The following is a 16,485-nucleotide window of genomic DNA, read 5'->3' on the forward strand; positions in this document are numbered from 1 at the left end:
AGATTGCAACGAACTGAAACTATCTTTGACTTTCCTAAAAGAAGGGCCCTAATTCTACTGCTGAAATCTTGGCAGTACCCAAGGGAGTTGTTTCAAGAAGGAGGTCTCTGGTTCTATTCATACTCCTTGCTTTTTGCGTAAAATCTCTCAGACAACTTGTGTGACTTTCTGACAAAACCACTGCTAATTCTGCCACGTAACATGTAACTAACTGCAGGTGGGCAGGAATCATTCTCCCCCACCTCTCTTACTGCAAATACTAAACACTAGATAGGCAATTTGTTTCTAGGCTTCTTAGTAGCAGAGATAAGAACAAAACCTCTCCCCTGCTCTCAGCATCCCTAAGGAATTGGGGTGGAAAATAGATGGGAGGAGGGGATGGCGACTCTTGGCTCAGTTTGTTGCACTATTCACTGTTTTCCTGGGAGTAGTGGCTGCCAAGAGGACAAGTTACTTGTCTCATTAGTACAGTGGGAGCAGTTTGCAGGGCGTCTGCTTGCCACTTTTCTCATGGAGTTGCTGGAGCTGTTACCATTTTGCTGCTGACAGTGACACAGACAGTCACCTTACTGGTGCTCCAGGCAGGCTTCAGAGAGAAGCAGACACAAGATTGTTTTACAGTCACTTTGTTAGGACATCCCACGAGTTGTTAGTGTCAATAGCAGGCCCAATTAACCATGTTTTCTATGGCTGCTGCCCTGAAGGCTGGAGTAACAGGTGACTTCCCTGCCAGCCCCAGGCCTATTCATAGCTGTGATACGGGGGCATTCCCAGCTTTCTTCCACATAATTGAACTTATTACCATAAGGCTTGGTTTTTCAGTTTTTAAAATAGTAATGTGTATAACAGCTTAATAAAACTTGCCTTCTATATCTAGTTTAGACTTAATCTTCTTTCCTGAAGGTAGTCTACAACTAAAAGACTGAATGTCACATGGAATGTATTTTGGGAAATATCACTCTGGGCTTTTCCTCTTTCTTATTTTTTTATAAATGTTCCCTGCTGTCAGACATAACATATTGAGCTAGATGGACCTTCAGTGTGACCTTGCATTGCTGTACAAAATGTTAGTGAATGGAAAAAGGAACATGAGATTTGATTATTAGCCATAAAACAGTGAACTCATTGGAAAATTGATGGAACATAATTGATATTCTAAACACTTTTATGGGTATGCTGTCAGATTAAATATTCTAGTTAAATCTCAAGTTTCCACACATGGAAGATTATGGTAGAAAGTAACACTTATGGAAGCAGTACTTTTTCTTTATTAAGGTAAATGAAAAGACAACTGCAATGTTGTCTGGGATTGTAGTGTCCTATTAAAGGCACCATCTAAATTATAGTCTGGTTCAGAAAGCTCATTTCTCTCAAAGAAGAGAAATCTTTAAAGAGATTTTTAAACTAGGTTCTTAAGCACTCATTTCTTTTTCTGCAGATTGTTTTGAAATACAAGTATATAACCTGAAAAGAAAGGACAGATTCAGGTTAAATAAACACAGGGCAAAACTGAGTTGAAAAATATTTAATTCCTTACTCTTATTTAATTCCTTCTACTCTGTAGAAACATTTCCTGAGTGAATTCCAGATATTGCACATATAGCTAGCATTTACTGTTGCATCTGTATTACACCATAAATATTATATGGCCTGTTCACCTGCACGCACTCTAAGAAAAATTAATTTTTAAAAAAATATATTATCCTTTAAGGATAGATCATAAAGCACATAGTTCATAAAGGGTATAGTTCATATGATAGTTAATAAATACAGGGTTTAACTAGTCAGTACTCATTTGTATGCATTTTCAACTGCTCATAAATGCAATGCTGGCTGTGATAGATAGGCTTTAAATTATTGAGCCTAATAGAAGCAGGTTCGAGAAGTATTTTTAAATTCCTGACTTCTTGCAGGAGCTGTCATGTTCTAAATACTATCAGTTTTCTGATACTTGGTGTCTCCATTAAATGACAGAAATATCAAAAAATCTTTAATTCTGCTATGAAACATAATCATCTGGACTTGTCTGATTTCTCTTATCACTGCAACAGCCAGATACATGGTCACTGCTGTTAGGAAATAGATAAAGTGTTAATAGCTGCAGGTGAGCTACAGCTCACTAAGTGAGTGGAAGTAGTTGAAAACTGTCTGCATTTAACCATGTAATTTTCCTGCTTTAGTAAGTAATGTTTGTAAATCAGCTTAATAGATGCTAATATTAAAGCAACCATAGCCATTGTTTGCATAGCAGAATTAAAGGTTTTTGAACACAAACTGTGAATCACATATCTCCCTTCCCTTTTTTTCTACAAGTCAGTGATTTTTTGGAATTTTTCCTATACTTTTGCTTAAGTAGTATAAATAGTTTTAACATACCCCTCAAAGGATGTTGTGAAGTTATATGAAATGGACAAGAAACCATAACTCTCTTTTTGAGGACACCACTAAGCAGCCTGCTGCCTGTTGCCATAATCTAGTCAAGACCTCTTTCCTGCATGTGTCCAAATGGAATTATGTGGGAGTACAGTCTCATTTTAACACACTGGAGGTACTGTTGAGGGAAGGATGCTAGCTACTGAAACAGCGACACCATTTTTTGTAGCTAAGTAATGTTCTCATTTGATTTCTGTTGCATGGAAATAAACAGGATTTCAACTAGATCCTGTAGATGATCTACGGAAGTGGAAAATACTTGGTCACGTAGCACAACCTGCTCTCTGCAATGAAAGGGTATTTCATGCCAAACAAAAAAGTGCAACGTTCCTTGTCTTGGAATGTTTTTCAAGATACCAATGCCTCATTCCCCTGTTTCTGGTAAATGTTAATTTCCGCTTGCCATTAAAAAGCAAATACACATGCATCTGTGAAAAACAGCCATACCTCTTCCTTGCAGCATTCAGAGCATTCACTTTTGTCCCTTAATTTGGTGCTCCTGTGCTTGCTCAAGTTTTGTAGCTGGGAACAAAGTATCTTGCCAATAACAGATGGTGGTGAATGGAAATATGGAATGTATTTCAGTGAATCATTTGTTCATTAGTTACAGTTTGGATACAATTATTCTTGACTCTGGCACATCTCTTGGGAATCCAGTTTTTCATTTACATATTTTTCACAAAATTCTCCTGGGTTCCTGTTAAAAACAAGATAAAGTACTCTGTAAACCATATCTACATTCAAGCTTATGTGACAGGCTTTTTTAGATGGTTATTGGAAATGCTTACCTTCTGTTACTCCATGGTATACACACACTGAATTAATTTTCCCATATCAAAAGAAAGATGAGAGTCATTGATCATGCTTGATGATGTTGGGGAAATCCGCAGGAGATGAGTTACTTCACAGTCAAAATACAGGACTGTCCTACAGATGTTTTGCACAAACAGTGAGCATTTCAACCTCTGAAGTTACGCTATATTCACATCTTTAATCTATCATGAATAAAACATTCTGTATCACTGCTTTGTAACATCAAAAAACAAAAAAGAGAATGACAAAAAAATCAATACTGTATGGTTGCCCAAAACAGCTGATTCCCCCATCTGCTACAGATAGGCTGGAGTAGAGATGTGTGAATCCTGCCAGCTCAGTTTTGATTTGTACTGCAGCTCCTGTAGTAACTGAACAACTCTCATATTAGGAAACCAGTAAGCACATGGAAAAATGCAATGGTAATAATTTCTCCAACTGCAGACAATTGATACAAATACTTTATTTTTTACTTTTCCCTCCCTTATTTTGGGTTGATTCAAAAGATTTTTGAGGACTGTTGTTTTAATCTCCTTTTTCTTTTTTTTTTTCTCATTGTGTCCATCAGTTCTATATCCTACTGTTGTAAAGTAGCAAATTCTGAAAGAAGAGATTCATCTTGCAAATGGCTCTGAGATTAGGGATTTTTTTTTCAATTTTTGCAATTATATGTTATAACGTTTTGATTTGATTTTTGATGTAAAGTAAATCTTGCTATATCACAAACAATTTTTTAGGGTGAAAAATTACTGCAGCAACTAATGTTGCTAATGGACATCATCATCATGGCAATGATTTGCTGTGGTTTCACATCATCTTCATGAAGAACCTTGAAAATTTCAAACAAACTTATAAGAAGTACTTTATATGCTCTTATATGAGGAAACAGCATTATTAGTCACTGAAGTACTACCATAAATTATGAGAATATACATTACTGTGTTTGGTGGTACATGTTGGTGCACAAAACAACCACAGTGTTGGAGATAATTACCACAGTTGTGGTTCCATGAAGACTCTGTGGGATGTGAACAGCTGGCAACCACTGGGGTTGTCTAGCTCCACATTTTGGCTAATGTTTGCTTTCCTGTGCCTTGCCTTTCCGTGCTCATGCATGGTGCATAATAAATCAGATCTCTGGCATGAAGGTGTGCAGTATCCTTAAATTCTCAGTGCCTCCTTAGGCACTCAATTGCAAATTGTGCATAAAGGAACAAAATGCACTGGAGAGCAAGCAAGTTGATCCTGCCAACTCTCAGAACTTTCTCTAGTGTATTAAATTAGTCAGCTGTTCCTTCAGGTAGTTTATCATAGATTCACCAAATCTTTTAGCTTGGAAAAGACCTTTAAGATCATCTACTCCAACTCTTATTTAAGGCTGTCAAGCCCAGCAATAAACCACATCCCTAATGCCATATGTCCATGCCATATTTACATTTAAATACCACCATGAGGAGTGACTTAACCCTTCCTACAAAATTTTGGAGTATGTGAATCAGTATGAAAGAGAAAACAAAAAAGAGTTTTAAGGGGGATATACATATTAATGTTCTGGAATTAATATTTTTCAAAAAAGCTTCCAATCATCAACAACTTTGCTTCAGAATTTCCATTAGGTCCTCGCTTCTCTTCCATATAAAGGAATAGCAGGAGAAGACTACATGGTTTTAGAAAGGTATCTAATAAATATAGAATGCCTTAATTAAATTGCAGCTTTTAAAAACACATTTTATGAAGACAATATTTTAAATCTTGAACAATTTTTATGTGCATCTGCAAATAAAGTGGTTTTTAATTGATAACTACATCCTTGGCATATTTAAGTGCTTGCTTCTTATTCTGTGACTTTAAATAGTATACACTTGTCAGAACTTCTTCAGGTTTCAGGAACTCAGCAAAAATGGCTAAGAGATCATAACACTTCATATCTTTATTTGCAATATATTATCCTTATGCATTAGACTGACTCAAAGGCTAATCCATTTATTTTTAATTCCATTCTATTATTATAAGGCAGCTCCAGATCATCAGAACATACTAAACTCAGTTACAGCTTTGTATGAGAAAAAAATTTATAGATACATAAACTGCTTGAATCTTAATACCAGAAATTTCACATAGCACTACGTCATGGTTTTTCAAGGATGTAAAAATTATGGGCTACAAAGTATATTCAGATAGATAAATGCCATGGAAGTATTCTTTTATCATACTTTTATCAGTACATTCATCATAATGGAGTTGATGTAAAAGCTCAAGTTCTCTTCAATACTGTCAGAATATTCACATTGCTGTTACTGCATCTGCCCTTCACCTGGACATGCTCTTCACCTGGACAGCAGTCCAGAACAATCTAGAGTGTTCTCTGCACCACAGAATGTCTGCTGTGTGTGTATTTTGCTGAACTTGTTCCTCAGAACAAATATACAGGTTTATGGAGGTTGTCTTGTCACCAAAATAGCTTGAGAGAACAGAGAAGTAATAGGCAAATTCTGGATATCGCATTCAAACTGTCATACAAAGTCATATCTAAAAATAAAGTGTTGTTTAAAATTACGTGAAAGACTCAGTTTTTAGTACAGGTAGAAGTGTAGTAAGATTTTAAACACCATCTTATCTCACATAGTCAGGCTTTTGAGCAGCATTTTTTTGGGTGCAGGGGGAAGACAGCAATGTATAATTGGGGCTTGTATTGAAGTGTAAGAGACAGACCATACCTCCACACTAAAAGTCACATTTTAACAAAAGGCCAACCTGTGGTATATCTTCTGAATGACAAACTCAATCTCATTACTTATTAATAGGTAAAAATTGTCAGGTTACAGTTACAACCAAGTGGTAGTTTGACCTCTTCACTAATGACAGAGTGACTTGTGCTAACTAATAGTGAATTCTTACTGATCTTTATCTGAATGACTAGGAAGAAAGTTTACTCAAAATTACCTTATCCTGTCAACTGGGGTACTGTGCCTCATGTCTACAGTAGTATTTAACATCTCCGTTGCCACACTAGGCTTCAGAAGATGTGCTGATTGATCTTAATTACCATGTGTCCTTTTCCTATGATGTGCTGAAATGCAAATAGTACATTGTTTAAGTACACTACATGATCCAATAACATACAGTCATCTTATCTGAAGTGTCTATTCCCCTAGAAGTCTTCAGCTGGGTCAAAGAGCCACCCTTCGTCTGAACAGTGAGGCTCAGGTTGCACAGGAAAAAGATCCTGGCTCGTTAAAATATTTTTTCATCTGTATGTAAATGCTGTATTTTCAGGACCTGAAAATACATGGATTATTCACAGCTGTTGGTAGAGGGAATGACTGGATGATTTAATTGGTCTCTTCTATGTCTAATCCTTAAGACTTCATTAATACAGATGAAAATATAAATTACGAAATATGAAAAAATGTATTTTTCACTCTTGTCTTTTGTTAGTTTTATACTTCTCATTCAAGGGCATAAAAATTTCCTAATTATGATAATTTAAGACAGCTGTTTTAATCAAGATCTTATGGGCAGAGTGAAGGTGAAACAAGACTGAATTTATCCTTTAGTCTTTTTCCCCACTTCTACTTTTCTTTATTTCAAACCTGGTTTTCATATTCACTCTAACTTGCAGATATTTTAAAGTACAGTAAAGCTTTTCCATATGAAAACCAGTTCAAAAATATTATTTACTTTTTCCAACTCTGAGACACAGGCTCAGGAAGGAATGTAATTATTATTCAGTTTTTAGATGTAAGAATAATTTTCTTGCTCTTAAGGGGTTTGCTGACAAGTTTAAGAAGCAGAACAGCTACCCAAGTAATTAATTTTCTTAGTAAACTGTCATTATCTGTCTGAGGTAGCCAGATACATCATACCTTTCAGATTTTTTGAGCATATTTATTCTTTAATTTATCCCAATGAATAAAGCCAGCAGCTATAGAACTGTCATTAAAGTCATCCCTTTTTTGTCTTCAGTGCAGCCTCTCCACACAATTCATGCACAGGGAGTTACTGGAGAAGCATGTGGTTTGGTATAAGGAGTCTGAAAGAATCTGTCATTCATTTTAAGGAAGACAATTAAGAAGATCTAATTTGTTTCTTTTTCTTGGTGGTTTGACCTCTATGTGTTTATGTGGGGGGGGGGGGGGGGGGTTGTCCGCTTTAATTGCATATGTCTGTATATGGATGACAAGTCAGGACTGACTATCTTTCTATGTTCTTTGTACTTCATAGTGAAAAATTTTCCTATTTAATTTTTTGAGCAACATTGATACTTCCGGGTATTGTAAAACAGGCTCCATGAATCATGTTTTTTATTCTCTTGACACTTGCTTACAGTAGAGATGAAATTATACATTCCTCATTTGAAATGATATGCATGTCTATTACATTTATTTCACTACTTTTGAACGCATTATATATTATCCTTGGACTCTTGTGTTTTTTGTATATGGAAGATGGAGTCATTATAGGTAGCAATGTCCTTTCTCTGACAACATCACAGAGAATGCAGTCAGCCTGTGCACTGTAAAATTTACTTTGCACTATCATTTCCCCAGCCGTATCAGCAGTATGATTACTCTTTGCTTGATGCTTTATTCTTCAAAAAGCCATAGCATACACTGTAACACTGTAATGGTTATGTAAATGGGAATTATCTTTGCAAAAAAACCCCAATGTTTTAATGTTTAAATGCTGCATAAGGCACCAAGTAGAAAGTTGGCAGATCCTTCAGTATTTTCCCATGTTAAATATTTTCTTCATTTTTTTCAAATGGAATTCCTTCAATGCTTAACTACTCTGCTTTTAATTTTATTGATACTTATATGTGCAACTAATTCTCCTCTTACACTGTCAAACAGGCCATTACAGTTGTGAGCCCACTACAGTTGTGAGCTGTATCAGTGTTAAATCAAACAATCCCTTTCATTTTTAATACCTGAAAGCTCTGATAGATGTCTGAAATAGGGCTTGTTAATATGTGCATTAGTGATACATGTATATATTAAAGCATAATATAAACTTAAAGTAAAATTTCTGTGAGTTATATAATAACTTCAGATAACTTCAACTATTGAACCTAACCACCTAGATTTTTGAGCAGTAATTATTATCATAATCTTTCTCTGCTTTTCAAAAGAGGGGAAAAAAAGAACTGAGGATCTGTCTCCCATTTCTAACACAGAACTAAAACAGAACTTGACAGGCTTAGAACTTCTGTCTGGTTAGGATCTTTTATGTGCTGCTTCTTTCTATGGCAGGAACAGTTCATACTCATTTTTCTTTCCTTTTGCATGTCATCTGCATCTCAGAAAATATTTCTAGCATTTGTTGTCTACATAAATTTTACATTTCATAGGCTATTGCAGAACTGTATTCTTATAACTGTGATTTAATATGCCATCAGCCTTTTTTTTCCCATCACATTTTTCTTCTTCAATGCGACAAACTATTCACTTACAAGGAAATGTGGGAGCAGTACATGTCTATTGCTTGTCAAAAAAAAGGAAAGGAAAATAATGCTGCCCAGTTAATCAGGAAAAATATGTAGAATTTATTTTCAGGACATTACCTATGATGAGAGAATCTATAACTGTACCATATCTATCCTGTCTTCTCATGACTTGTGAGATACAGGACAAAATATTCACTCTGGTTTTGCATAAATGCTTTTAAGGTGGTGCTCTTCAGAGATCTAGTTCATAAAGAAATACTTATACATTTCAGTCTCCATTTTTTCAGCTAAGAACAAGAGTAACACAATTCTCAAGGCTGTGCAAAAAAAGCTTTTATGTGCTGGTCAAGTGTAGTTGATTGATACAGCCCAACTTAGATATTTGAGAAAGAGTGAGCACAATCCTTCCTCTTCTCCTCCTCAGACATCCAACTGGGACAGTGAGCACCAGTTCTGTACTGCTCTGTTTCTCTTCAGCATAATGAATAAACACCTACTCACACTGCTAAGTAGACAAACAAAAGTACCACAATGAAGTGATGGAAACAGCCAGTTTTTATAAATGCTTCTCTTAGAGCAGAATGTTCTTGCTGCGTCTGAGAATGCAGAGGACAAAGAGGAGCTGTTCTCTTTAGAAACCTGCAGAGCCTACACCCTCTGATGGCCTTAAATAATGTGGAAAATGAAATAGGGCCTTTTGCCACAGGGTGTTTTGAGCCCAGACAGATGTATTAAGTGCTACACTAGCAGAGGTCTTTGGATTGCTGAAAAAGCAAAGAGTAATGAGTACAAAGTACTCTATACCCAGTGAGCTGGTGGATGTCCCATTCTTGGTAACATTCAAGGTCAGCCCAATTGAAGATATGTGCAACCTAATCTAGTTGAAGATGTCCCTGCTGGTTGCAGGAATATTGGACTAGAAGACCCTTGGACAGGACCCTTCCAACACAAACCATTCTAAGACTTCTCAGAAAAGTCAGTTGGAGATGCTGTAGATATCCAGAATGTTACCTTGCAATGTACTGACTTGTAATCTCCAGGTTGTTTGGCATTCCCACCCCTCATCCAGTGCTCATACCACATCAAGATGTAAAGCCTCATTAAACATGTGAAGTTCTTGCCAGGACTGAGACCCCACCAATCTTGCCTGGAGCTTCCAGTTGTACCAGTTTCAGACATATTAATGTAATTATTTACAGCTTAATGTAATTAATTAGAGCTTAATGCTGTAATTCACTCGAGTTAAATGACTAATTTGCAAGGCTTAGAATGTGCCAGAGCAGACTGATTATGAAGCCTTAAGCTGTTTTTCATACAAAAAATGCAAACAGGTACAAAAAAGTATTAAATACATTTTACTGTTATGTTCTGTAAATACTTCTGAAAACATTAAGTTGAGAACTGTATGAGTATGTGTAGGCTTCTTGTACAACTTGCAGACTGCTGAGTGATGGTTAGTCTCTATGTCATTAAAAAAGCTTGTCTTTTTAAGGATCTGAAAATACTCTGCAGAGTACAGAACACAAAAAGAAATTATTTCATCAGCCTCTCATTGGATAACATGTAAGGAATTTTGTATGAAGATTACAGTGCAGTTGTCTTTAGGTGTATGCTGTATTCCTAGAGAGTACCAAAATTCTGAGAGAAATTGTCAACCTTTGCTCTTGTTCTCAGAGTCGCTGAATGAGTTTCAACTGTCTGTCTTGCTGCAAAGCCCCTGTGTCTAAGGTAAAGAGTACATGAAAGGCAAGATCATTCCCTAGCCTTCATTTCAGTCTACCCATTCTCACCTGAAACATTATATTCTTCCCTTGTCTAGGCTATGTGATAATGTGTTCTGGTGTTCAGTGGTTTCGTGCTACAGCAGTTGCTGCATCAGCTCTTCTAGCCAATTAATTCCAAATAAATTCAAATGTTTGTTTTCTTCTCATCTCACTCCTGTAGCTGGGGAGCACAGCACTGACAGCCTTCTTGAAATCAGAGCACTGTTCCTTAAATCATAAGAACAAAGCTTTCAGGGAAGAAGCTGCAACAGAGCCACAGCAGGGATTCTCTAACCTGAAGTGTTGGTAGCATTAACATAATAGAGCCATTTCTGAAATTCACGTGTCTCAGCAGAGATCTGGCAGGTGTAGCTGCCTGTGGATGTCTTGCAGCACTGCTGCTGAGGGAATACATGCCAGGACATGAGTTGTCTTGCCCCACCGGACTAAAACCAATTCTAAAACCAAACCAGCCCTTAAGTGAAGGGCTGATGTAATTCTTGCTCTCTGATTTTGAGGAGGCATGCTTGGGTCATTTTCTCAGGTTCTTTCTGAAGTATACCAGACTAGTCCACTATAAAAACCCTGATAACATTGTCAGCATGCAGCATTTATGGATACTTACCAAGAATGCACAATGATACTTTGTAATACTATGTCCTGTCAAGTATTCAAGAAAAATGAGTCTTTGGGGTTATCTTATGCAATTTTCACATACAGTTATGTGGATCACAGGTGAAACTCCTCTGTCAAGAGTCTCTGAGGTGAGTGTAGGAAGAGAACCATTGAGAATCAGGTACAGCTGACAACCACGAACATAAATTTCTTCCATCAATTATGATGACCCTTTAAGTTCATGGAATATACTGGCAAGAAGAATTTGGTAAAACCACATGAGGATCCAGAAACAGAATATTTGGAATAAGAAGAATCAACATTTGTTACATTTCTTTACAATGCCTGTTTTTTGTTTTTTTTCCTTTCTGTCTAAAGCAGCTAAAAGGAAGAGAGACATAAGGAAAGTGAAGAGAGACTTCAACTTGAGACGCACTCACTTTTCCTAGTGAGAGACACTAGGAAAAAATTCAAAGGTAACCATGTGTGTAATTTCCCTAATACTGCAGTTGTACACTCATATGGGACAGTTGTACATGAAGCAACTGTAATTGCCTGCTTGTGTGTCCCATAAGCAGCTAGCCCCTCTCTTTATCCAATCACTGTACATCAACACGCAAATTAAATCCAGAGCTGCAATCTGTTATTCTGTCCTGTCCATTCTTCGTCTCACATGTCTTCCTGAAAGCTGGTCTGCTCTGCTGAATCTAACCAACAACTTTGACCAGGCAGTGGAAGGACATCAGCCATGACCAGTTTTGATATTCGTAAGGATTGTGCTCATAGTAATGAGTACCACATCAGCATTGTTGTACTCATTATCACATTTATTCACTGACTGCTTAAATTTGCATGAAAGAATCACCTATATTTCTGGGATACATAAGAAAAAGCCTAAGGCTGGATGTAGCCTTTCCAAGTTCTGCCTTTTAAATAAATCCATCATTAACTCATTGTTCTTCTAAAAAATAATAATAATTTAAAAAAAAATCAAAGGGGAGTTTTTGGGGCTTAGATGATTTTCCTACTACACAAATATATTGAGTTTAGAACAAAATGAGCTTTTAGGGTCCATCTGAGCTTGTTGAATCAAGCTACATGTATATAATAGTCTTCAGGGGAGTCTTAGATATCACTAAGTCTCAGATCACAAAATACCATTGATTTTTAATACAAAATGAATGTAGGAAAACTTACAATTTTCTATTCTTTCCAGACTACACAAATTCTTTCTGAGATGGAGAGAGCAGTTAGCAAAACCATATGGACTCTGAAGATCCTAAAGATTCCCTGAGCATCTACATATACTGTGGGGAAACCCCTACCCCTAGGTCCTGAAGCATTTACACATGTGTGGACTTTGACCTTCTTCTTGTAAAGAAATGAGTGGCCCAAACAACAGACACTATTGCTTTTTGGGGGAGAAAGGACTGATGGTCATAAAGAAAGAAGTTCTACTCTGCTCAATGTAAATAATGGTCTTTGATCTTGAACTAATAACCTTACCCTAATTTTAACAATAAAAGCTTTCAATTCCTTAATTTTTACATATGGAAAGACACATTTTTGTCCTAAGAGGCCTCCCTCTAAGTGCCATTAAAGTAGCAAAATGTATGAAATAAAATCTTATTTTCAAGCCCTTACAGCTACAATGCTTGATACAAATGGGAAAAATGCCATTTTCTGCTGATATTTGTGAGACAGTAGGAAACCCTAGGAAGATCACTTGGTCTGAAATTTTTAACTGGAACTACAGGTGAAAAAGGAGTTTGAAACTTCTAAACTCTTCTGCCTCTGAGTAATCCCTTTGTCTGACATATCTGCAAGATTTCAACTGTTCAAGTGAGTTTCAACTATCTTCTTAATGTTTAATATTTAATTAATCTTTTTAAAGAAAGCTTAGGGTTTTTTCTAACTGTGAATAACTGTATGTTGACAAACATTTGTTTGCAAGGGTGTTGTAGGATCATAGAAGAGCTGAGGCTGGAAGGTCGGCAAGTTAAATTCCCCTGCTCAGGGCACAGTCTACTAGTGAGTCACTCAGATTGCATCTCCATTTGTTTTGTTCATTCTGGTTTGATTTTTTCAAGAAAAAAAAAAGGTTTTAAATAGTAGTACTTCTAATGAAACCAGACCCTTGTAAAAAGGATCTGTGAATTAGAGGAGAATGAGACCCTTATTAATGAGCTCTGTATGTCTTGCTTTTCATTACACTGGATTCTGTTCATGAGATTATTTAGGTATCTTCATTCTGGATTCATGTTATAATGAATAGTGACAATACTGTACTAATGGTGTGAATAACAGTATCAATATTTTTTGTGGTGAGTAGTTTCAGCTTTGCAATTGCTTTGAATTTACAGCCCAGCTCAAGGACCTGTCTGAGGTTAATTTGAAACCAAGCTGAGGTTGTTAGGGCTCATATTTAAAGTAAACAAAAGTGATCCTGGACATCTGATATTACCTGTTGTTTGCCTTGTACCTCATGGCATAAAGAAGTGGACTTTGCCAGAGGATACTCTTCCACTTCTCTGTTCCTGAGGCTTCTCAGGTCACTGATACTGTTGTCAATAACAGTGCAATGATATATTTGGTAGGATGAGGATTTTAAATGCCCTTTATTGTCCTCTTCCATCATAAATGTAAAGATATCTTGTGGATCAGTTCCATCTCTTTATGACTGTATAGGCTGTCTTTGATGGTACATGGTATTCCTGGGAAAAACAACAACAACAACAACAACAACAACAACAAAAACACACAAAAAAACCAACCAAAACAAAAAACAACCAACAAAAATACCCACAAACAAACATACAAACAAAAGCATCCAAATCCAAACAAAAAACAACAAAAACCAAACCAACCAACCAAAAAACCACAACAACATCAACAACAAAAACAACAAAAGAACATACAAAAAAAATCCCAAAAAACCCAGTGAGAAATCAACGGAGATGAATCATCCTGGTCTCTGGTTTGGCATAACTCCTGTGATAGATATGAAGGACTGCTTTTAATATTTTCCTCTGTTAGATTCTGACTTTAGGCTTAGGTAAAGTACAAAACAATTAAAATTTTCAAATACCTAATGAAGAATGAAGTTTTTAATTTTTCTTACACCTTTGAAAGGTGAACAGTATTTCAAACAATTAATGGGGAGGGTGAAACATACAGAAACTATGTGTTTTTTAAAGAAATTCAAGCACAGTGACAATATCCATAAGCTTGTTTCCTGTTATTTGATTTCACATTCCTATATGTATAGGATTATATTAGGTAATCTGGGGGTGGAGTTTTGTTTCAGCACTTTATTTTTGCTTTTCCTAGCTTTTCAATGTCTTGGTTTATTTGCTGAGTTGATTCAAAAACCAGTTTGTATTTACAGCTCTGTTTCCAACTTTCTGTCACTTACAGATAGTACTTTTAACATCTATAGGTTGCTACTGTCCAAATTTTTAGGCAGTCTCTTAACATTTACTCTGTGCATGATCCTTTGTACTATTTTAGTATGTTCAATCAGTGTATGTTCTATTTTTCTTAAAGAAGGTGACAAGACTTTAAGCAACAGCATCATTGTAATCAAGTTTGCAGAATTTTATTTAAAAGAAGCTTGAGAGTTTAATATTGATATAATTACTCTTTTATAAATAATGGAAAAACAAAAAAATAAATGGAAAAAGGTATTGAGAATTCAGGGGCAGGAAGAGGTTCACAGCATTGACCAAGATGGTCTCTAAGATCTCTTCCAACCCAAACTGTTTTACGAATTTATAAACTTGCCCTCCATGGAGGATTTGTCAGGTAGAACCAATCTAGTTTTGAATTTTTACCTTTTTTAAGCCTATCATGTACTAGGGTGTAGGAAAAACTATCCTCTCAGCTAAAATGCAATAATCCCCCCCAATGGAGAGCAAGGATTACAGAAACTGTTTGTAAGTGGTGCAGTTTTAGATTTCTTGTTGTATGTTATCAGCAGTGTAACATTAGAGATTTCCTGAGAAGATTGTAAAATATTAATGGTTTGTAAACTGAAGAGCAAACCTTGTTCACCTTGTTCAGAATGTGAGTCTGTTTTGCCAGAGAGGATAAGGTTTAAGTACCAATATTTGATATTTAAACTTTTATCATTACAGAACAAAGGAGGCAGTCTGAGGGGGAAAAAACAAAACAAAACAAAACAAACCCAAAAAAAACCCAAAAACCACAAATTACTGTAACATGTAGATGTGACAAATCTTTTTAGGCTTGAACACTGCACATGCATGGATGTCTTGTACAACACTACTGAGGTTGTTTCTTACTTAGCAACAAAAAAGTGCTTAATATTTGAGAAAAAGCTCTAGTATCAAGGCACTGGGAAAATGTCTTGGGAAATCTCCAAAAGAAGAATGAAAGAGTTCTGGAGATAATGTTGAGCCTTTAAATTGAAATCTCTAACACCTTGACAGATACAGCAAGGTGGGTAAATCTTTACTTTGAGTAAATCTACATAAGTACACAACTACGACATGCTTCAAGTAGATGTCAATAATCTATTTTTCTTTTACCCTGTCTTCCAAATCAGTAAATACATTTTTATGATCTCCACAGAATAGAAAATAAACAAAACGGTGAATACTGTTCCCAAGAAAACCGTTTTCCTTAGGGATTAAAGGCTAACATGTTATAGTGTAAGGGCTGAACAAAGCTTCTTTTTCTCTTTGGGTACTAAGCTCTTCTAGTTAGGTTATCTGGCATCATTTGATGACTAACCTATAAGTTTTCCCTCTGTAGGAATACTGAAAGACTGTTTTTCACATAATTTTTGCGAGTTCAATACTGTTTCCATCAGCTGTGGCTGAATTTGGCCAGCATGTTCAGAGGTTATCACAGGATCTTGAATACACATTTTCACAAAAATAATTCTCATAGGAAAACAAAACAGTAAATTTTATGACTAAAGAGCCCATTGTACTAGCTATGACACTCCTGGTGATGGAAAACAGTGAAAGAAAACTCCCCAAAAATCCAAGTTAAAACACAACAGAATATCTACCTACACACCAGAATTATTCCAGATGAATTTACACTGGTACTGATAGTACCAGTTATTAAACATCCTTCTTTGGATTGCTAAACTGAACGAATACTATTGGTTATAACAGATTGCAACTGACCAGGACTATATCCACACAAGATCAAAACACTTTGTTAAAAGATAATCTATTGGATAATTCATACTGTATTCACAGTATGGGATTTTCAGTCAAGAATTTCCATCATGTTGGTAGTACACTTTAATTCATCACATTCAGCCCCCCCCCACCCCCCCAAAAAAAAAAAAAATTAAATGTAACAATTAACTACAGAAAATTTTAATATTAGGCAAATTTTAAAGTTAGGTTAAAATGAAAAGTCCTCTGGATCTAACCT

The 16,485-nt window shown here is 36.0% G+C and overlaps 1 long non-coding RNA gene across 1 annotated transcript in view; it reads right to left on the reverse strand.

Annotated features, from left to right (window-relative positions):
* The window catches only part of LOC119695733, a 30,746-nt gene extending 16,855 nt beyond the window's left edge, over window positions 1–13,891 (reverse strand). The window contains exons 1-4 of the long non-coding RNA XR_005255351.1: window positions 13,535–13,891; window positions 11,081–11,321; window positions 3,222–3,360; window positions 2,881–3,130 (exon numbers count right to left, since the gene is read on the reverse strand). This is a non-coding gene — a long non-coding RNA (uncharacterized LOC119695733). The remainder of the gene's footprint in view (window positions 1–2,880; window positions 3,131–3,221; window positions 3,361–11,080; window positions 11,322–13,534) is intronic.
* Window positions 13,892–16,485: the final 2,594 nt, after the last annotated feature.

This window comes from Motacilla alba, chromosome Z (genome assembly GCF_015832195.1).
Source record: "Motacilla alba alba isolate MOTALB_02 chromosome Z, Motacilla_alba_V1.0_pri, whole genome shotgun sequence".
Classification (NCBI taxonomy): Eukaryota; Metazoa; Chordata; class Aves; order Passeriformes; family Motacillidae; genus Motacilla; species Motacilla alba.